This window comes from the organism of the source record quoted next, unplaced genomic scaffold (assembly GCF_019419815.1).
Source record: "Pyrus x bretschneideri cultivar Hongxiangsu unplaced genomic scaffold, Pyrus_bretschneideri_v1 Contig38, whole genome shotgun sequence".
Taxonomy (NCBI): Eukaryota; Viridiplantae; Streptophyta; class Magnoliopsida; order Rosales; family Rosaceae; genus Pyrus; species Pyrus x bretschneideri.
Window position 1 is genome coordinate 3,903,998 of NW_025999701.1, and position 21,878 is coordinate 3,925,875.

At 37.1% G+C, this 21,878-nt stretch overlaps 2 long non-coding RNA genes across 9 annotated transcripts; both read left to right on the forward strand.

The window, feature by feature from the left end:
* The first annotated feature begins 1,787 nt into the window (after positions 1-1,787).
* LOC103954534 lies at positions 1,788-2,381 on the forward strand. Its single transcript, XR_668210.2, has 2 exons — positions 1,788-1,874; positions 2,024-2,381. It is a non-coding gene; the product is annotated as an uncharacterized LOC103954534 (long non-coding RNA).
* Positions 2,382-10,468: 8,087 nt separating this feature from the next.
* LOC103928139 lies at positions 10,469-21,432 on the forward strand. 8 transcript variants are annotated; one of them, XR_007250844.1, is made up of 10 exons: positions 10,469-10,669; positions 10,792-10,983; positions 11,105-11,163; positions 11,398-11,484; positions 11,788-11,940; positions 11,995-12,075; positions 12,236-12,303; positions 17,136-17,208; positions 18,729-18,837; positions 19,891-21,432. It is a non-coding gene; the product is annotated as an uncharacterized LOC103928139 (long non-coding RNA). The 8 variants fall into 8 exon arrangements; XR_007250845.1 differs by having other exon boundaries at positions 11,120-11,163; positions 17,163-17,208; XR_007250843.1 differs by having other exon boundaries at positions 10,470-10,669; positions 17,163-17,208.
* Positions 21,433-21,878: the final 446 nt, after the last annotated feature.

Consider the following 21,878-nt stretch of genomic DNA (forward strand, 5'->3'; position numbering starts at 1 on the left):
GTCTCGATGTGAGTAGGTTTTTTTTTCAATCTGTGCGAATTATCCAGTTTTTTTTTTTTTTTTTTTTTTTTTTTTTGTCAAAATCCAGTTGTTGAATTTGATAAAGAATGTGACTTTGAAATGACAGAGACAGAGAGAGAGGGAGAAGTATGGTTGTCCTAAAAGGGGTAGGATTGAGCGATTGGAGACAGACAAAGAGTGAGGGAGCGATGGGCGTAGGGTTGATTTTCTGGTTCTACCCAAAAACCTACTACAAATCGCACATTAGTGTTTTAGGGTTTACTCCACACAGCAGACGATGAGAGTTCCTGAAACGCAGCCCTTCGCTGCTGTCTCTCCCTTTTGTTGTCGTCAGCTCATCCGCAACCATGGTATTTTCTCGGACCAATTTTCTCTTATCCTCTGTTTGATTCCTGTAAATTGAACTGGTTTCGTCAATTTCCAGGGCTAAGTTCTACTAAGAAAATTTCGTTGATTACTGTTTACTTTTATCTTTCCAATATATTTGGATGCTATATGCTAGGGGTGGGTTGGAAAAATTGAAAACCGAAAACCGAAAAAAACCGGACCGAAAACCGGACCGAGGCCGAAAAACCCGAACAAAAAAAAAACTGAACCAAATCGGTTTCGGTTTCTGGGGTTCGGGAACCGAACCGAACCGAACCGAAATCTTCAAAACGACGTCGTTTTATGCTATTTTATTAATTAACAATCCTAATTCTAAAACACCACCGTTTTACCTCGAGTGTAACCTAAAACCTAGGGTCTTCTTCATTCGCTCTCAGTCTCTCCGCTCTTGGTCTCACCTTGCCTGTTTTCCTAAGGCTCTCACTCTCAGTATCTCCGCTCTCGGTCTTCTTCATCCTCTCTCAGCCTCATCTCTCTCTCAGACTCTGTCAATCTCATTCTCTCTCAAGGCTCAAGCTCACTGTGACCATTCTCATTCCCAATTCATCCTCTCTCAAGCTCTCGCTGTGACCATTCTCATTCCCAGCTAGCGCCAGCGGTGGTGACCATTCTCACTCATATCAAAAGGTTAGTGACTCTCACGTTTTATTTTCTGCTCTACATTCAAACCAAACCTCTAAAGCTCGAGTCTTAAACAGGTCAGAGCATTGGAAGTGGAAGCTCGAGTCTTAAACAGGTCAGAGCACTCTCATCAACAATTAGCAGTGGGCGTCGGGCGAGTTATCATTAGAAGTGACTCAGGTGCTTCAAAAATTCTCTATTATTTCTTGTTTGAAAACTTCGATTGAAACCCATCTGTTTCCCCCAATTCATGTCTTCATTCAATTTGTTTAAAATTAGGGTTTTTCTTCCATTTTTTTAAAATACATGATTGTATTGAATTTTGGTGAAATTTTAATCCAAAGAACAAAGAGGGAAAAGATCCAATTGCTTGAAATTATGAAAACAGACCCTAATTTTGTAAAATTGTAACTCAAGTAAGCATTTTTATTATGTTCATCATTTGAATTGTCTGTAGGCTAAGATATGCTTGTAAAGCTTTACAAGTTTTGTTTGGTTAATTGGATGCACCTTGTTGAAAGTTCCTTCTTTTGGTTCTCTTGAAAGAAAATTGGTTTTGAAACGTACAAGCTGTGTGAGTTCTTCTGCTGATTAGATTTGTGTGAGTTCTTCTGCAGAGTTTTGGTTCTCTTAACTCTGCCCAATTATTCTAAAACTTACGTAAGCACATCTCAAGAGGCTAATATGGTATTGACAAACAATTGTAGGTTGTAGCAGTTGATAACATTGACTTTAGAGGTGGTCCATGTGGTCCATGACTTTAGAGCCAGGTTCACAAAAGTGATGATTCAATCGATGTCACTACAGAACTAGAGTTGAAGACTCCCGGATCTACTTCGGATCAGGTTAGCTGTAGCCTTTTAATGTTTAAGTTGTTTTGTGAAAGATATAAAGCTATACAATCATTTTAACGCAATTACGATGGACCTTGTTGGTTTCATTTTACATTTTTGGGAATGGCAGTCCTCATTTACCTAACTTAATTGTTTTGTAGGATTTGTCATCAGTACGAAGAAAATCTAAAAAGTCAGCGAGGCTGGAACACAGAGAAGGCAGTTCGTCAAGTAGATGTTCTTCTTCTCGTAGTGTACAGGATAGCTCATCTAATAGTGTAGTTGGTGGCAAAAAGGCTGACGACTGAAAAGGAGAAAAAGAGTTAACAAAGAATAGAACAAGGCAGGTTCTATTTTTATTTATTCTCTTTAAAGCCATTGTCTTATGATTTGGAAAATATCTATGAAAAATGCACGAGTCATCTCACTTCAAGAACGTGTTATGTGTAGACCTAGCCCTCAAAGAATATAACCAACTGTTTTTTTCATTTAAAGAGAATAGAGTTTGTTATTATTTTATGGTATCAATTGCATCAAGTCGGTTATAAAATGTACTAACGACATCCTCAAAACTCTCTAATATGCATATCCCGTGGAAAATAGGAAGGATTTACATCATTCCTGGTTAAGTTCATGTATTGGCATATTAGCATGTCTATGTATCAAAAAGCAAGAAAAAGATCAAGTAATGAGATACACCTGGCTAATTGAATGAAAAGCACTTTGATTTGATTTTCAATTGAACACCCTTGGATTGTTTGTTTGAGTTCGAATTTAGGAGGATTCAATTTCATAATACTATCGCTTTTATTGTCCAATTATGCATGAGCTAGGATTTAACACTGCCTAATTAGTAGCTACTTATCTTTTATGCCTAAAAGAAGGTTGGAGATTAAAGAAAGGAATATGTTTGAAAGGAATATTTTAGGAGGCTTAGCTAAAAATAAGCCTTATTTTAACGTGGACTACCGCTAGAATAACAGGAAAAAAAAGGCCAATTGATCTCAATAACTTGAGATTAATCATAACCTGTATACATAAACAATGAATCGCATAAAAATGAATAGACAAAAGTTTTACCAAACAACAACAAACATTTCATTCCGTCATCCGTCAACTAGTGAGGTTGTGACTTGGAATCGAAGCTATCCATGCAGCATATATTTGACAGAGTTGCTTTTAGACAGATCTAACCTTGTCACACCAGAATTATCATCCCATGCCAAAGACGTGTCAGATGAGCATTCAATGCCACATAGCAGTGTTAATTTTTCATTTAGATTGCTTGCTTGCAATCTTGCATTCATCCCTGAGTGGCAATGGCATTCTGTAATCTGCTTTTCACAAGATAGTGAACAACGTTATGTACTTTAGGGTTTATAACTGTTAGGTTTTTTTATTAAAGGTATATTGATCAATGAATCATTGATCAATATACCTTTAATAAAAAAACCTAACAGTTATAAACCCTGAAGTCTCTACGGTTGGAGTATTGAAATTGCATCTTCTCAAGATATAATAATGTGCTTGCTAGTTTTCTACTAATGTGCTTGCCAGTTTTGATTAACATTTACTTTTGTATAAGTTTGTAGTACTAACTACTATCCTCTTATTGTTTTGTGTGAATTAGATGAACGCAAAGGCGTCAAAGGTCTCAAGGGCCTCAAGCTCAAGTTCAAACTCAATGAGATCAAAATCAAATAGCCCTCATGATCAAACAAACTCATCTTCGAGTATACCATCGGAAGTAAGTAGTCATATCTTTCTATTACTTTTGCCCTTGTGTTTAATAATTAATTCATTAATTGTAATGAATCTCTTCTTTGAAAAATTAATTGTATGATTCTCTTATTTTAGATGGACATTGGTGAATCAACTCCGCCTCAAAACACAATGGTGGCACCTCGACAAACTCCTAGTTCTCTTGGTGGATCCGGAAATCCCGCCGATGCAACTCCAAAAGAAGGTGACCAAAGTGACCAAGTAAGTAAAGAAGAAGCTCTTTTGGAATCATTAAAAAGTCATGAAAGGTCTAAAGTTTGGGAGCACTTTGAAAGAAAAATTGAGGGTGGTAGAGTTAAGGGGTTGTGCAAGTATTGCGCTCAATCATATATGGCCGACCCAGATAAAAATGGTACAACTAATTTAAGAAACCATATAGCAAGATGTAGAAGCTACGGTCCTAATAAGGAAATATTTGCCGCAAATAGGCAAAAGATCTTAACCTTTGCCGGCACGAAAGATAAGTTGGAAGCTATAGGTTTTTCTCAACAAGAAGTAACTAAGGCTTGTGTTGAGATGATAATTATAGATGAGTTGTCTTTTACTTTTGTTGAAGGAGAAGGTTTTCGCCATTTTTGCATGCAAGCATGTCCTATATGGAGAGTGCCTAGTCGTAAGACAATTGCTAAGGATGTACTTAGCTTGTTTTATTCCGAAAAGGATAAATTGAAGAGTCAATTGAAGACATTTAGGGTGTATCTAACAACGGACACATGGACTTCTATTCAACGAACCAATTATATGGTTCTCACCGCCCATTTTATTGATGATGATTGGATGTTACATAAAAAGATTTTGAATTTTTGTATTATTCCAAATTATAAAGGAGAATCCATCGCTCAACTTTTGGAGGAGTGTTTAGTGGAGTGGGGTATAAAGAAGGTGTTAACCATTACGGTTGACAATGCTTCCGCAAATTTTAAGAGACTTGGTGCACCGAATAAGTGGGTGGGGGATTCCTAATGCACTCTTGCATGATGGAAAATATTTGCATATGAGGTGTGTTGCTCATATCCTCAATTTGGTTGTGAATGATGGGATAAAATTGTTGAATACGGCTATACAAAGCATTCGTAATGCGGTTAGGTACGTAAGATCTTCCCCTCAAAGGTTGGAAAGCTTTAAAAGGTGTGTTGAGAAAGTGAGAATAGAGAGCAAAGGGCTTGTGATTTTGGATGTCCCTACTAGGTGGAATTCCACATTTTTAATGTTGGAATCGGTTTTAAAGTTCAAGATGGCTTTTGATAAATTAAAAGTAGATGATGGTCATTACCTTCCGTACTTTGTTAAAGACAATCATGATAATATGAGGGAGGGGCCACCTTCGATGGATGATTGGAGTGAGGCGGGGATATTTGCAATCTTTTTGAGACCTTTTTATGAAGTCACTTTAAAAATATGTTGTTCTAATACTCCAACCGTTCATACCACTTTTGGTGATTTGTTTAAGATCAAAAGTCTCTTGCATGAAAACAAAGATGATGAACTTTTGTCTATGATCTCCAAGTTGATGCAAGAAAAATATGACAAGTATTGGGGTTCACTTAAGGACATGAATCAATATCTTTTTATAGCACTTGTGCTTGATCCTCGCCACAAATTAGATAAAGTTGTTGATTATTTTGAGATACAATTTGGTGAGGATGAAGAAAAGGTTGAAAGTGCCACAAATGGGGTGAAGGACTTATTGATTGATCTTTACAAGATTCATGAAAATATGTCTTTGAGTACACAACAAAGTATAAGTGGTGGTGGTAGTTCTCAAACGACAAGTGGAGACTCTTCATCAAGCATGACCGAAATAGAAAGAAAGTTGAAAGAAAAAAGTGAAATGAGAAAAGCAAAGAGAGCCCGGGTTGTGCATAATGATGTTGACAAGTATCTTTCCGATCCTAATGAAGGAGAAGAAGAGGAGAACTTTGATGTATTGAATTGGTGGAGAGTGAATGGGGTTTCTAAGTACCCTATTTTGGCACGTGTTGCAAGAGAGATCTTAGCTATTCCCGTATCAACCATTGCTTCGGAATCCTCCTTTAGTACAAGTGGACGGATAATTGATCCATATCATAGTTCTTTAAGTCCAAAAATGGTGGAGGCTTTGATATGTACTCAAAATTGGCTTAGGTCTATTCATGTTGCAATACATCATGAGCCAACCATTGAGGAGATAGAGTTTTGTGCAGAAGTTGAGAAAGGTAATTTTATTTATTGCATTTGATTTTGTTAGATTATTTTAAATAATATTTTAATTAATATCTTTTCTTTTATTATTTGTATGTAGAAATGGCAAGTGGAAGTTCAAAAAAAAGTGATATGTCGCCCCCTAAGCCACCTAAGCATTAGCAAGCAAATTATCATTGAAAAAGTTGGTGGATCACTCTCATACCATTAAGGCATAAGAAGAGTTTTGGAAGCTTTGAACTTTGATGTTTATTTTAAGTTTGGACTTTTGGAAGCTTTGAACTTTGAACTTTGATGTTTATTTAACTTTGGACTTTGGAACACTTGATTATAATTGAACTTTGAATTGAATGTTTATTTTCATTGTCTTTGACGATTATGTTTGAATGATTATATTAGAAATTTGAATGATTATTTCACTGTCTTTGAATGATTACATTAGAAATTTTGGAATGCTTATTTTGACGATTATGTTGAAATGGGACTTATTACAAAATGGCTGCAAGTTGGTTTCATACAATTGTTTTTAGCTACTTGGAAGAGGAAAAAAAAAAAAAAAAACGTAATTGGGCTGAAACCGAACCGAGAAAAACCGAACCGAACACAAACCGAGAGAAAACCGGACTGAACCGAACCGAACAGTAATTTCGGTTCAGTTTCCGGTTTTGGCAAAAAACCGAACCGAACCGAACGGAACCGAACCCACCCCTACTATATGCTAACATTTACAACTCAACTGAATCTATGAACTACCATTTTATGTTATTTTTCTTAATATTTCTCTAAAAACAAGTTTGTACTTTTTGAATGGATCTTGCAATTTTGATGAAGTGAAGTATAAATTTTTATTTATAAACAAAAAAAAAAACTTATTTCTTAGCATATTTTTTCTCGAAATGTAAGCCACATCCCACATTCATGATAGACTAGGCATTGGGCATATATAATAAGTAATAACCATAACAAATGATTTACTTAGGTGAATATTTTTGATAATCCCTCAATGCGGATTGGAAAATATGAGTATCTTCGTTCTGATTATGCATCTTTTGAGGTAGGCAATAACAAGAAAAAAGTCAACGACTCTGATAACATATCGCTAGTAAATGAGAAGCAGAGTAAGCAAATTACAGAGATACCTCCAGAAGAGTACAAAATGTCACTGGTATGGATTGACTTGGAAATGACTGGTGAGGGTAATATTGCTTAGTATATATGAAAATGTATGACTAAAGAACATTGATAATTTCTTCGCTACTCTTGGGAACTAATTCTATGTGGAATTTTGTTGTATGGACTATGGAGTAAATACATGTTGCATGACGTGACTTATTCGAGTTTATTAGAGGGTCGTGGGGATGCCCATGGAAAGACAAGCTCAGGTCCTTTCCATGTTCTTTTGTAATCTTCCTTTCACATTTGGAAAGGGGGAGGTTTTGTTTCTGATGATATTTGGGTTGGGATTCCTATTTCAGTGTCATTTTCTCTCATTTCTATAGGATCTCTTTGCCAATCTTCACAAAATTACACAGGTTGTTCACTGTTCGGCTTCCCTTCTCGATGTTTCCTCTCTCTTCTTTCTTGCAACAATTTATTTTCTGTCTTAATATCAATTGAGAGTGTTGAAGGGATGTGCAAATAGATGGGAAGAAGTAGAATTCATTTTGATTAAAGAAAGTGAGAATTAACCTTGCTGTTTTATACTTCTTGGTTGTTTTGATGAAGTTGGGAATAAGTTAAATAGATTGACTGTAACTACCAGTATATGGAGGAGAGAGGGCATAATAATTCAATTTGGTTTCCATCTGTACATTCTGCATTTCCAATGGCAATTTCGAACCTTTTCTTTTCTGCTTCTAAATTTTTATGCTTTCTGGGTTTTTTATGGCTGTTTTGACGAAAAGCATAACAAAGAAGAGTAGAGTACTACTACAACGATGTGAGTGCCCTCTATCCTTAATATGTTCAAATGGGGGTGCAAATTTCGTATTTTTCTTAATTTGGTCAAATGGTATGCAAATGAGATTGGGTTAAGCTTTTGGGTTTAACTCTCTCACTCTCTTTGCGTTTGGGTTCCATTTATGGTTTTCTTTCTTCATTTCTCTATTTCAGTTCTCCTTTGGTTTTAACCCCTTTTTTATTTATTTATTTATTTTTTTTTTTTTTATTTTGTTCATTCATCTTTAACTATTATCAGCATATCATGAGGTTTAGAGAAGACTGAGAAATTGAAAAATTTTGAATACTCAAAGCATGCCCTTCTATCTAATGCTCTCATAAAAAAGTCCCATGGCCATGAGGGGATTATTTAAGACTGATGAGGGTCAAGTATCCATATAAACTATAAAAGGATTGTGTATCCAAGTATTTGGAATCTTAAGAAAGAACAATAATTTACTATTATGAAAGGTTTTGACAGTTAGTTTTGATCTGTGGTCCTGATTGGTAGTTTTGGACAAGTAACATATTCTCTTTATCAGAATGATGATTGAGATAATATTGTTTAAATCATTATCTCCTTATCTCTAAATCTTTTAGTGCAATACTAATAATTTCACTGCTAATGAGAACTTTACTTGGGATTTTCTTTTGTGTTGTCACTTCTAATTTTACTGATTAATGTATTTCTTGAAGGTAGTGATGTAATCATACGAAAAAGTCAAGTTCTTTAATTCATTGCAAGTCGACCCATTGCCAGGTATCTCTCCCTCAAGATATACCAATTAGGTGTATTTATACTCTTATTGGATGTGAATTTTTAAAATAATGATGTAACTGCTTGATAACCTATGCATCGTTTGGAGTTTAAAAATACCACTTAAATTGTGGGTAAATGTAAATGTGAAATTTATAAACTATAACCTCATCCATCATTTATGTTAGACATCACTCAAGTTGTGAGGAAATGTAACTAGCCAATTTATGAAAATTATTAGCACTTAACGTACAATTGTATTTCATAATTTTTGTGAATAATCTATTTATCAGCAGAATGTGCTTTGAAGAAAAAACAGTTCATAGAGTAAGAGAAACAGCCAACTGCCACTGTGTAAGATTCTAGGACTGCTGAATTGGAATACTCAGAGAAACAATATGCATAGGGATCACTAAGAATGTTTTTTTGGTGTATGTATCTCATATGTTGAAGGCACCCTAACATTGAAAATAGCACTTCTTTTTGGACAAACTCTGCATTCTGCTCCTCACAGATGTTCCTCAAGATGTTGTGGTGGCACAACAGGTTAAACTCACTTTTTTCCTTTAACCAAATGTGTGTGTGGATTGATGGTGGACTATGTTTAGTGAATGTGTATTTGAGCTCTGTAGATTACTACATGTTGTGTTGACTTCAGATTTTTGTTATCAATCACTCTTTCAAGTGCTTATTTGAATCATTTAATCCCAAATTCAAAAACCAGAAACTGCCTGATAATCTCTGTAAGTTCTTATTTTCTATGATCCTTAAGATTGTACCTTAGATGCTTAACCTCTCTAAATTGTTTATTTTGTTGAGTTTCTCCGTTTAATTTGCTTTTGTTGCCTACCCTTTTCATGTTTTGATACCTTTCGTATATGATGATGAAATGGTCCATCTTTGATTATGCCTAATTTCGGTTTTAAACTTAAAATTTTCTAGAATTGATATGGGCTTACTGAATTTTTTTTCATAAAAAAAAAAAAAACCATTATGCATTTAAAAGCAGAGATTGTTGGGTCAAAAATAAGAAAATGGAGAGAGTAGCACAACACTACTACTCAAAATTGGCTTTGGGTAAGCTACCACTATCTTATATTTATAATCTCTTTGAGAAGTGATTTTGGTTGGTGGTTTTGGAAGAGAGAATATCCAATTCATATATGAACTAAGAAAATAATATGCATGTATAATGAAGTGGAATTTTTCATGGTATTATTAACATGCATGTTATAATTTAGTTGTTGATTTTGGCTTGGCACGAAGAATGACATGAAAAAAACCGAAAAACTAGAGCTACTCTACTGTTTATGTAGCGAGGGAAGGGAAGGAAAGGAAAAACAGTTAATTTAGTGCTCCCTTTTCTCAATCCCTCTCCACATTTTCTACAAGCTCAATTGTTTGTATCTTTCAAACTTAATAGTTTTTACTTTTTTGTGGATATATTCTGTCTTGCATTCTTTTATTGGGTTTGAAACTATAACTGAGTATACCATAGCACTACAACTTTCCATTAAGTGGTTCCAATAATATAGTTTCATATCTGATACTCTTACACTCTTTTACTAATTTTTGTTACACTATCAATCACTCACATGTCATGCTATTCATAGAGTGGTTTAAAGAATTCCAAGAGCTTCATTCACCCAATTTCTGCTCTTTATCTAAAAATTCTTTCAAAAAGTACAAATATCTTTCAGTCTAAATAACATTAACCTTCTTTAACAATCTCTTATAGCTTTGAAACATATTTATTTCATACGGTTTCTAATCTTGCAACAACGTGCGGGCAATATTTCTAGTATATACTAAACACCTAACTTTCCAGTTAATTCCCTTTGTGTCCTTTTTACTGTTCCTTCGCCAGTGTTATTCCTTTTTTACCCTTCAGTTGTTCTGTAAGTTTAGCTTTTTGTGTATATTATACAGTAAAATGGCATTTTTGTCCCTGCTGTGCAATAGAAATCTCTCGATTTCTTTGTGTTGTGTGCTTCCAGCATCTTCAACTTTTCACTTTCCTCTTCTTTCCTTCTCTTTCCGTTTCTCTCATCCTAGAATGGAAGAAAGATGGAAAAGCAGGGCTCTTCCATTTGCTTCCACGGATTTCTCAATCTCTCTCGAGCTCCGGATCGCTAGCCTCCGTATGAAGGTTCGTTTCTCTCTCTCTCTCACTTTTTTTGTTTTCAATTCGTGATTGAATTTTCTTGCCAAGAATGTTACATCTGTTGCCTTCGGGAAGAAAGTTTAAACCTAAAAAAGCTTGGTTTTCAGGAAATCATCAATCCTGCAGAATCCTTGGGTTTCTTGGGGAGTTCTCCAGCATTTTTGTTTAGGGTTTGGTATTTGAGTTCTCTTTTCTTTGTTCAAATTTTTGTGATTTTAAAACCTCAGTGGCTACAGATTTCATCAGTTTTTGGATTCGATCAGGATCGGTTTTTTACCCACGAAATCTAGCGTCGTCTGGTAATTTTCGTGACTCTCCGTGTTGCTGTTTCAAATTTTGTTTTTGTGGTTCTCGATGTTCACATGGATTTTTTGTTTGAATTTTGTATTTGTGATTTTGCGGGTTGTTTTGAATTTACAGATGGCTTTTTTCTAGGTTTGGTGAATTTACAGGGGAGAGGGAGAGAGAGGCCTGTTGAGGTAAACTCTTTGCTAAAAGCTTCTAATTCATCCTTTATTTCTTTTTTCATCTGGGCAAAATTTTGATGGATTTATGTATTTTTTTTTCCATTGAATTCGAACTCGAATCTGAATTATGGATTCAGAAAAAACAAGTTAATGAATTTTTTATTTGCGTGCATGTCAGTCCTGTCACCGCATGATTTGATAATCCGACCACAAAGCTAATCGTTTCTATATGTTTTTGGGTTGCAGACCTGGACTGTCGAATGGAGAGGATGAAAAGCAACTGCAGGAAAGCGGCAATGGAGACCCAGCAGCAGAATATTCAAGTCGATCTGGGTAATCTCATGGCCTTCGACCCTCATCACAGCTTCCCCTCCATCCCCTTCTCTAAGTTATTTTTCTTTACTTATTCAATATATCTCTATTTTTTGGTAATATTTTTGTATACTTCTGGGCCTTTTTGAAATTATTGCTTTTGAGAAATTAATTGAAAATTTACTTTTGGAAATTGGGATTTTATTTGGATTAATCCCATCAGTAAAGTGGCAGTCATAAGTGAAATAGTGAATTTATCACACTATGCTGATGGGTTTTTGTTCAGTGGGTGAAATTCTGATTTGTTTTGTTCATGGTATTTAGGGAGCAATTAGTGAAGGAATGTATAACGAACAGGACCGAGTTGATTTAAGCTATTGCAAATAGTCTTTTCAACTCACATTCAACCAAAGGCATAGATGGTCCCATTGTGCAGATGTTCGCTTACTGAACCTAAGCTGCCAAGATAGAAAGCATGTAAGTCATTCCTCTTATGATTCTCCAACGATTTTTTTTATTTTTTATTTTTAGGTTTGATCATGTATATGAGCATTTGGTAGTGAAACATGTATAGTGCTTCACAATTGAAAAGAAGTGGAATGGTAGTTTCAGGTAATTGTCGAGATTTTTGTTGATCCTCTTTTGTTGTGCTGCCAATTTACGGTTCCTATCATGTAAATTGGTTGACTAAAATGTTAGTGTATGCAAAAAGCCTTTTGCCAAAACAAAGGGTAAATCATTACTGACACTGTAGGAGTTTTGAAACGTGTAGGTGGACCGTATTTGATTGAGAATAAGATACCGTGCAATATCGATTTTGGTATGAATGTTGGGGATGAGGTATATATCTTAAACCAGATTACTTAATTGTAGTTAAATTAACTTTTTTATTTCTTTTTCTGTTATGTAGCTGAAACAGCTAAAGTTGAGTGTTTTTGTTAGCGAGATTCCATCATCTCCACATATCTCTCCTCAATCCTCTTGATTGCGTTAAATTTAGAATGATTGTATAGGGTTGACTTGGTGATTTCAATTGTAATTAATTATTGTATCAAATATGTTCTATATATCTTGTAATTCTGGAATGAACAAAATAAGGGAAAATCATTTTCTACATGGTATCACCTAGGTCTAGGCTCCTTCTCGAAAAACCCAAGCTGATCCCTGCCTCTTCTCCCATGGCTACCTCTGGCCCTAGTATTGCAAGCTTCCTGAAATTAGATGAAGACAATTATCCTGAATGGCTTCGCCAGATGAAACCATTCCTTATTGGCCAAGGTCTTTACAAGTTCGTTGATGGCTCTCACCCACAACCTTCCGCTACTATTCTTGCCGTGCCCTCCACTCCCACCGATGCTCCTACTGCTCCTGTTCCCAATCCGGCTTTGCTCATATGGATTCAACAAGACCAACTTGTGGTCAGTTACCTCACTACTACGCTGACCAAGCCCATTATTTCTCTTACCATTGGTTGTGAGACAGCCCAGGCCATCTGGGAATGTCTTCATCACCATTTTTCCCAAACCTCTATTGCTAGCTCCGCATCCCTCCAGTTTCAACTCCTCGACCTCACAAAAGAGACCAAATCTCTTAATGAATAATTGCTCCAAGTCAAACACATTGCTGACTCCTTGGCTGCCATCAACAAACTTATGGATCCTGAGTATTTAGTCACTCTCACTCTCCGAGGCCTTGGTCCAGAATATCTCATGCTTCGAACCGCCATTCTTCAAGGTTCTTCCCTTCCAACCTTCACTGAACTTCGCTCTCGCATTCTCGCATTTGAAGCTCAAGACCCCAACTTCACCGCATCATCTCCATCCTCCCATGCTCTCTTTAATAACCACCTCCCACCATCGGCTCCTCAAAACCCAGCCCCACCTCAACATTTCCCTGGACATAAGCCTCATAATCCCAAGGGTTTCCATCGCAACCATATTGGACGTGGTGGTACTTACCGCAACAACCGGATCTCTCACCGCCGGTACAACAACAATCATGGCTTCTCTCTTCCCCCGACGCAAGGTCAGCAACCATGGCTTCCCCGCCCTCCTCCTTGATCTGCTTCAAGTAATGGCGTGTTGGGCCCTCCTCCCACCTGGTGTCCCAATTGCAACACCAATCAACATAACCAGGCTCACTGCCCGCACAGGTACAATGGCCCTGCTCAATTCCCTCCATTTGCTGGTGCACATATGGCTCAATCCGCTGCTGCGGCCGATCCCGTTTGGTATCCTGATACCGGCGCCACTCATCACATGACGGGTCCCGGCACCTCTCTTCAAAACTCGTATCCCTACAATGGTAATCAACAGGTCTTTATGGGTAATGGAGATTCCATGCATCTTACCCACACCGGTACTCTTCCATTTTCTTTGGGCTCTTCTCCATTCACTCTTCATGATGTTTTTCGCATTCCCGCCATTCGCAAAAATTTACTTTCCGTTGCTCGGTTCACCAAAGATAATCGTGTCTTCTTTCTTTTTGCCCCAGATTTCTATCAAATTTATGATTTGCTCATTGGTGCACTCTTATTTCAGGGCCCTTGTGAAGATGGCTTGTATCCTCTTCAACTTTCCTCCATCCGTCAACCCCTTGCTCCTCACGCTCTTTCCACTCTTCACTCCTCTACTTGACATCGTCGTCTCGGTCACTCGTCGTCTTCTGTTCTTTCCCACCTAGGACCATTGTTAGGAAAAGAAATAAAATTTAATAAGACATTTTGTACAGATTGTGCTATAAGCAAATCCACTCAACTACCGTTTTCGAACCGTAATATTTCAGTCTCTCTTTCTTTTCACCTCATTCACTCTGATGTTTGGATGTCTCCTGTGCCCTCTATTAGTGGTTTTCGGTATTATGTTCTATTTACGGATGATTTTTCACGTTACTCTTGGATTTATCCCATGCGCAGTAAATCGGAAGTGTTTACACACTTTCAAACCTTTGTTGCCATGGCACAGAATCTCTTCAACTCTAGCATTAAAATCTTACAGAGTGACAATGGTACCGAATATGTGAACACTACCTTTGCCAATTTTTGTACCACCTTGGGTATCCAACAACTGTTCTCATGTCCTCACACCCCTCAACAAAATGGTGTCGCCGAACGCAAACATCGCCATATTGCAGACATGATTCGCACTCTTCTTCATACTGCTCATTTACCATTTTCTTATTGGACTGAAGCGGCTCTCACAGCGGTTCATCTCATTAACCTTCTTCCCACACCTCTCCTAAATTGGGAATCCCCATATGCCAAACTCTTCCATCGCTCTCCCTCATACTCTCATCTCCGTGTCTTCGGTTGTTCATGTTTTCCCAACCTCAGTCCTTATACATCCCACAAACTTTCTCCTCGTTCTTTAGAATGTGTCTTCATTGGTTATAGTCCGAGTCATAAAGGTTATAGGTGTCTCCACCCTTCCACCGGTCGTGTCTATATCTCCCGTCATGTCATTTTTCAAGAAGATTATTTTCCTTTTACTAATTTGCAGGTTACTCATGACTCCAACTGTTTTGTTGGACATTCAACCCATCGCACCTCCGCAGCCCCCGCTGCCGAGCCCTCATCTACCACTGTCTTCCTCTCCTCCGCAGGTTACTCCTTCCCTCAGTAATCTGCCGAGCTCACCCCCCAACTTGCGGGCCTCAGCTGCTGCCTCTATTGCAGCTCCACAGCCACCGACAACATCACTTCCACCGCAAGCACCATGTGATGATGCACCGACTGCACCGCCCATTGTCTCCCCGCATGCAACCCATGCAGATCCCATGGTGCCTTCCCCATGCTAGTCCCATGGCCCATGACTCACCTGGCACCACTGCTCCATCCATGCATCCCATGGTCACCCGTCTCCGACGTGGCATCACCAAGCCCAAGCAATCCACCGATGGCACCATACGCTATCCTCTGCCCAAAGCTCTTATTACAACACTATCAGACCTTGAGCCCACCTGCTTCTCTCAAGCCTCTAAAAGTCATGCATGGCGTTCTGCAATGTCCGATGAGATCAATGCTCTACTTAAAAATAATACATGGTCTCTCGTTCCTCCTTCACCTCATCATAACACGGTTGGTTCTAAGTGGGTGTTCTAGATAAAGCGAAAGCCTGATGGTTCTATTGAGCGTTATAAAGCTCATTTAGTCGCCAAGGGTTTTTATCAACAGCCTGGAGTTGATTATGGGGAGACCTTTAGCCCCGTTGTAAAACCTACCACCATTCGCACGGTTCTAAGTGTTGCCATTTCTCGTGGTTGGTCACTATGCCAACTTGATGTCACAAATGCATTTCTTCACGGGTTCCTCCAAGAAGATGTTTACATGACTCAACCTCCCGGCTTCGTTGACCCCGATCGTCCCCATTATGTATGCAAGTTATACAAATCTCTCTACGGTCTCAAACAAGCGCCCCGAGCATGGTTCCATCGCATTAGCTCCTTCCTCATCACTGCCGGTTTCACACAAAGTGTTGCTGATCCATCCCTCTTCATTTATCGGTTTGGTTCTCACACCATATTTTTGCTCCTATATGTTGATGACATTGTTCTCACTGGTAGTGATACTGTTTTGCTACAACGTTTTATTGATGCATTGGGCAGTGGTTTCGACATCAAAGATCTTGGTCCACTTCACTATTTTTTGGGATTGCAGGTTCTTACTCATGGTGATTCCCTACACATCAATCAATTAAAATATGCTCATGATTTGTTACACAAGCACAATCTTGAACATTGCAAGCCCGTCACTACACCGGTCGCTGCAAAGGTGGTTTTGTCCAATATTGATTCTCCTCTCTTCTCCCACGGAGTTTCGCGAACTTGTTGGCTGCCTTCAATATCTCACCTTGACACGTCCCGACATTACTTATGCGGTGAATACAGTTTCTCAGTTTATGAGTGCCCCTCGTGCTCCTCATCTTGTTGCCGCCAAGCGTATTCTTCGGTACGTCAAAGGGACTCTCGATCATGGTCTTATCTTCACACCTCAATTACGAACCGCACGCCTTTGTGCTTATTCCGATGCCGATTGGGCGGGGTGCCCTGATACACGCCGCTCTACCAGTGGTTGCTTAATTTACTTGGGTTCCAATCTTGTCTCATGGTGCTCAAAGAAACAGCCCACTATTGCTCGATCCAGTGCCGAGTTCGAATACAGGTCCCGCTCTCACTTTTGGGCAGAAACAACATGGTTTCTCCTCTATGAACTCGGTGTCTCTATACAGTTTCCTGTTCATCTTTACTGCAACAATCTCAGCGCCACCTACATGGCTGCCAACCCCGTCTTCCATGCTCGCACTCGTCACATTGAACTTGACTACCACTTCGTCCGTGAAAAGGTTACTGTTGGTAGTCATCGCGTATTCTTTGTGCCATCCATTGATCAGCCAGCTGATGTTCTTACTAAAGCGCTGCACAAGCCGCGTCACACCCTTCTTTGCTCCAAACTTGTACAACCGAGGCCGTCCAGTTTGCGCGGGGGGGGGGGGGGTGTTAGCGAGATTCCATCATCTCCACATATCTCTCCTCAATCCTCTTGATTGCGTTAAATTTAGAATGATTGTATAGGGTTGACTTGGTGATTTCAATTGTAATTAATTATTGTATCAAATATGTTCTATATATCTTGTAATTCTGGAATGAACAAAATAAGGGAAAATCATTTTCTACAGTTTTAATCGGTTGTATATATCACCCAGTTTACCCGTTCCTACTGCTGCTCAACAGGGACGAGTTTCACAGCAGGTGAGTGAAAATTCTGGGTTCTTAATTTTCTATTTCCTGATTGAAATGTGATGGTATATCTGATTCAATTGGAAGACTAAGCTAAAAGTACAAGTGGTATTTTTTGGTTAATTTGTTGGGTTTTTGGATGGCTCTTCTGGGTTGTTAATTGTATGTTTTCTGATTGAATTTGGCATCAATTTATCCAATGGATTAGTGAGCTAAAACAACAAGTGGGGTTGTTTTGATTTTTGGGTGGTTTAAGTTTCTGTTATTTTATTATGAGAAAATAAGGATTTGAACATGTTAATTAGCTAGGAATTAGTTTACATTGGACAATATATATGATTTTGGATTTGTGTTGGTGTAGCTAGGGACAATTATATCTGTGAATAGATGTTGGGTTGGAAGGTCTACTCATAAAGAAGAACAAATCTAAGGGTAAAATGAAACTGAAAAGCAGCCAAACTTAAATTGTAATTTGCCAAAGAGCATGATTGGCCCTTTGTTTTAAAATTTTCGTACTTCTCATTCTTATGTACCCTTATGTATCGGTAACATGTATTTGACTTTAGAACTTTATCCGAAACCATTTGGTGGGTGTTTGGAATTTTGGAATTAGATTTTCAATTTGTTTTATGAATTCCTAACTTCTAATCTCATTTGGGTCTAAGCCTTTTGCTGTTTTTGTTGTGAAATAGTTCATTGATTGCATATTGTTAATTTGATACATTCTGTTTGTGTTAGCTCCAATTTCTTCCTTTAAGAAAACCACCTGGTTGGTTTTAAGTTTTTCTCGCACTGTTCGTTGTTCTGTTTGCATAAAAACATGTTTTACAAGCTTGGAGACTGATCTGAAATCATTTTTAGGAGACTGATCGGAAATCATTTGGTGGATGTTTCTAATCCCAATTGGAGAAGACGCTTTTTGCTCTAAAGTTTGTTATTTGACAGAGATTGCAAGTATAACATGGTGTTGTGTTGGATTAAGGATAACCTGAATACAGGACAACTATATAATATGATTCAAAATAATGAAATGTTGCACTCAACTGCCACCACATAAATTCAAATCTAAACTTCTGTTGTAAAATAAAAGGCTAATGTAAATGGACACAGACAGAGGAAACCTATAATATAGAATTGGCTCTTCTTTCTCTGAAATGTATATTGTTTGAGAACTATTATCAATTAACTTATTTTTGTAATTCAACCTATCTATAAACATCTTTGCGTTTTTGTAATTGTATTTATGAAATTAAAACAATTTTGGACATCTTTGGTTTAAATTTTTTATAAATGATCTCTGTTGGCAGTTTAGTTCAGTCTTTTGTTATTTTTAATTGTATTATAAAGTTGAAATATGTGCTGGTTATAGATTTTGTGTTCTGGTATATAGTGGTTAAAAAATGAGATAATTTTCATGAATAAAATTTCTGCATTGTAGGTTTGCCCTTTGTTTCTATCAATTTGCATTTACCTTCTGTTTTACAAAACAATTTTACACTTTGTTTGATAACGTTGGTTTTCATGGCTTGCAGTTAAGGATTGGTGCATAGGAAAACAGCCAAAGAATCCTGTTGTACAATCATTGGTGGTGCAATTTTTCGGTCTTTTATTAAATTGTCCCTTCCTGCCAAATTTTAAACGGTGAGAGTGCAACAAATTTATTTAAATTTTTTTTTCCTTATTTCACACTCCCAATCTCACAATATAATCTGTTTCTCACTCAGTGTGTGATTTCGTTGGTTTTTTGTTTTCTTTGTAGAATTTATGTGTGTTACTTTCTCTTATTTTCACTCTTGCTCACAATCTCACACTATACTATTTCTCTTGGTCTTACTCTTACTCTGACTGTGACTCACAATTTCATACTTGCTCATTACTTTTTTGGGGGTATTAAGTTACTGTCGATTTTTGTCAACGTTTATTCATATTAATTGTTCCGTGGCAGAACCGGAGAGTGTGTTCTTTGCAATCTTAAGCCAGAAAACATGTGGAGTATTAAGGGCTGGTTTGGTATTGTTGTGCTTTAAAAAAAAAACTGTTTCTGCTGTGCTGTGAGAATAAGTGGCAGTGAAATAAAGCAACAGAGTATTTGGTAAATTTTTTTGTAAAAGTGCTTTTGGAAAAAAAAAAAAAAGCAGTATGGTAGTGTTTGGTAAACTTTTATGTAAAACAGATGTGATTATGGGAAATGACCAAAAAAGGTATAATACTAGATGTGCTATTAATTTAATTTTCTTAACAAACAAAGGTGAATTACTAAATATGCTTTATTTTTAAAAGAAAATTATTTATATACTTTATCTTAAATATTAATTAGTATGACAAACTGCTTCAATTGAAATATTTTAGATTGAATAGTTAGGATTCATTAGTACAATATTGTTAATGTACTTGAAGGTAGTCTAATTAGATGCATTCATCAAACTTGCCGTTATTCTATTTCTTAATGCCTCTCTCATGTGATCCTTCTATGGTTGCCTATCAAACCCTAAGAATTGAAATTGCCAATGAACACCTATGTACCTTACCCTTATTTGTTAAATGAACACATTTTCGGTGTAAACGGATTTGTTAACTTAAGTGAAACCGTTTGTATCATCACTCATGCAATGGATATAAAAAATTGTCGATAATCACTAACGTCGGATACAATCCCTCGCATTCTTTACTCATCTGTTCGTTCATGTGGCAAAGGGTTTTACTCAAAAGGAGGGTCTAGACTACAATGAAACTTTCTCTCTAGTTTCCACAAAAGATTCTTTTTGAGTGATCATGGCACTCACTGCACATTGTAATCTTGAACTACACCAGATGGATGTCAAAACAGCTTTTCTCAATGGTAGTCTTGATGAAGAAATATACATGTAACAACCAATTGGATTCATTGAAAGGGGGAAGGAAGATATGGTTTGTAACTTAACAAGTTAATATATGGACTCAAACAGGCCTCTAGATAATGGTACAAAATGTTTGATCAAGTTGTAGCAGCTTTTGGCTTTGTGGAGAACAAAATTGACAATTGCATCTACTTCAAAATGGTGAAGTCTAATTTTATTTTTATGGTTCTTTATGTGGATGACATCTTACTTGCCAGTTCAAATGTTCTTTTACTTGAAGAAATCAAAAACATGTTGTCAAGTAGCTTTGACATGAAGGATTTGGGTGCAGCACATTGTGTTTTAGGCATTGAGATTACTAGGGACAGATCCAAAGAGATGGTTAGGCTTGTCACATAAAGCTTATGTTGATAAGGTTCTCCAAAGGTTCAATATGGAGAACTGCAGTGGAGGAGATATACCACTTGGTAAGGGTGACAAATTGTCCTTGTCTCAATGCCCCATTACTGACTATTAAGTGCAGGCAATGAAGGACAAGCCTTATGCTTCTTTAATTAGCAGTGTGATGTATGCTCAAGTCTGTACAATGCCTGATTTGGCTTTTGTGTTAAGTGTCTTAGGAAGGTTTCAATTGAATCTAGGATTGGCTCACTGGAATGCAGGTAAAAAGGTGTTGAGATACATGAAAAGAACTGAGTCATATGTGTTGTGTTGAGATACTTGAAAAGAACTGAGTCATGTGTTGTGTTGTGTTGTGTTATCACCATGTAGACAATTTGGAATTGGTATGCTGCATTGATGTTGACTTAGGTGGATGCATTGATGATAGCATGTCTACAAATGGATATATTTTTTTACTGTGTGATGGTGTTGTCTCATGGAGGAGCAAGAAACAAACTACAAGAGCAGTATCTACTATGGAGTCTGAATATATTGGCTGTTTTGAGGCAATTGAACAGTGTAACTGGGTGAAAAACTTAATTTATGAGATGGAGATTGTGAGAAGAATTGAAAAGCCAATCAAGCTTTACTGTGATAATACAACTGCAGTATTCTTTGCTAAAAAAAACAAGAGATCAGAGGCGTCAAGGCTTATGGATATTAAATACTTGAAAGTTCAAGATAAAGTCAGAGAGGGTGTGATTGATATACAACATATCAGTACACATGACATGGTTGCAAATCCATTGACAAAAGCCTTAAATGTTACAGTCTACAACAAGCATGTATTAATAATGGGGTTTCAGTCAGCTTTGATGTTCTTTAAATGTGGGAGTAATCTACACAAGTATGTATTTAAGTTGCAAAAGCTGTGAGTAATGTTTAATATGAATTCATATGTTGTGTTAATGTTGATTAATGCAAATTGCAAATGTTTAAAGCAATCAAGATATCTGCAGTATCTTGTGACCATAAGAAATGTGGGAGTGCTTGATTTACAAGCAATTAAGTCCCAAAATCTTTTATTCTCTCGGCTACAACAAGAATGTGCTGGAGCCTGATCAGTTTGTGGTTTTAAGGTATAAACATTGTATTCAATGTTGTGTAGCCTTAAAACTCGACAGATGAACTCGCAGTATATTGTTGTAAGAGTCAGTTAATTTATACAATCTGTGATCACATTTCACTTTTATATTTTGGAATTAAGAATGATGGTTTAATCTCACTCATGTGGGAGAACGTAAGAATGACTTATATGTGAGTGTCATTTAAACCACAGTGCAAATATACAAGTGAAAGGGTTGTATTATTTAAGGACTCAATTATGTGAATTACACCGGATTAATTCTATATTAGAGGGAAAACTAAAGGTGGTTATCAATTCAAATAAAGAGCAGTTGTAAC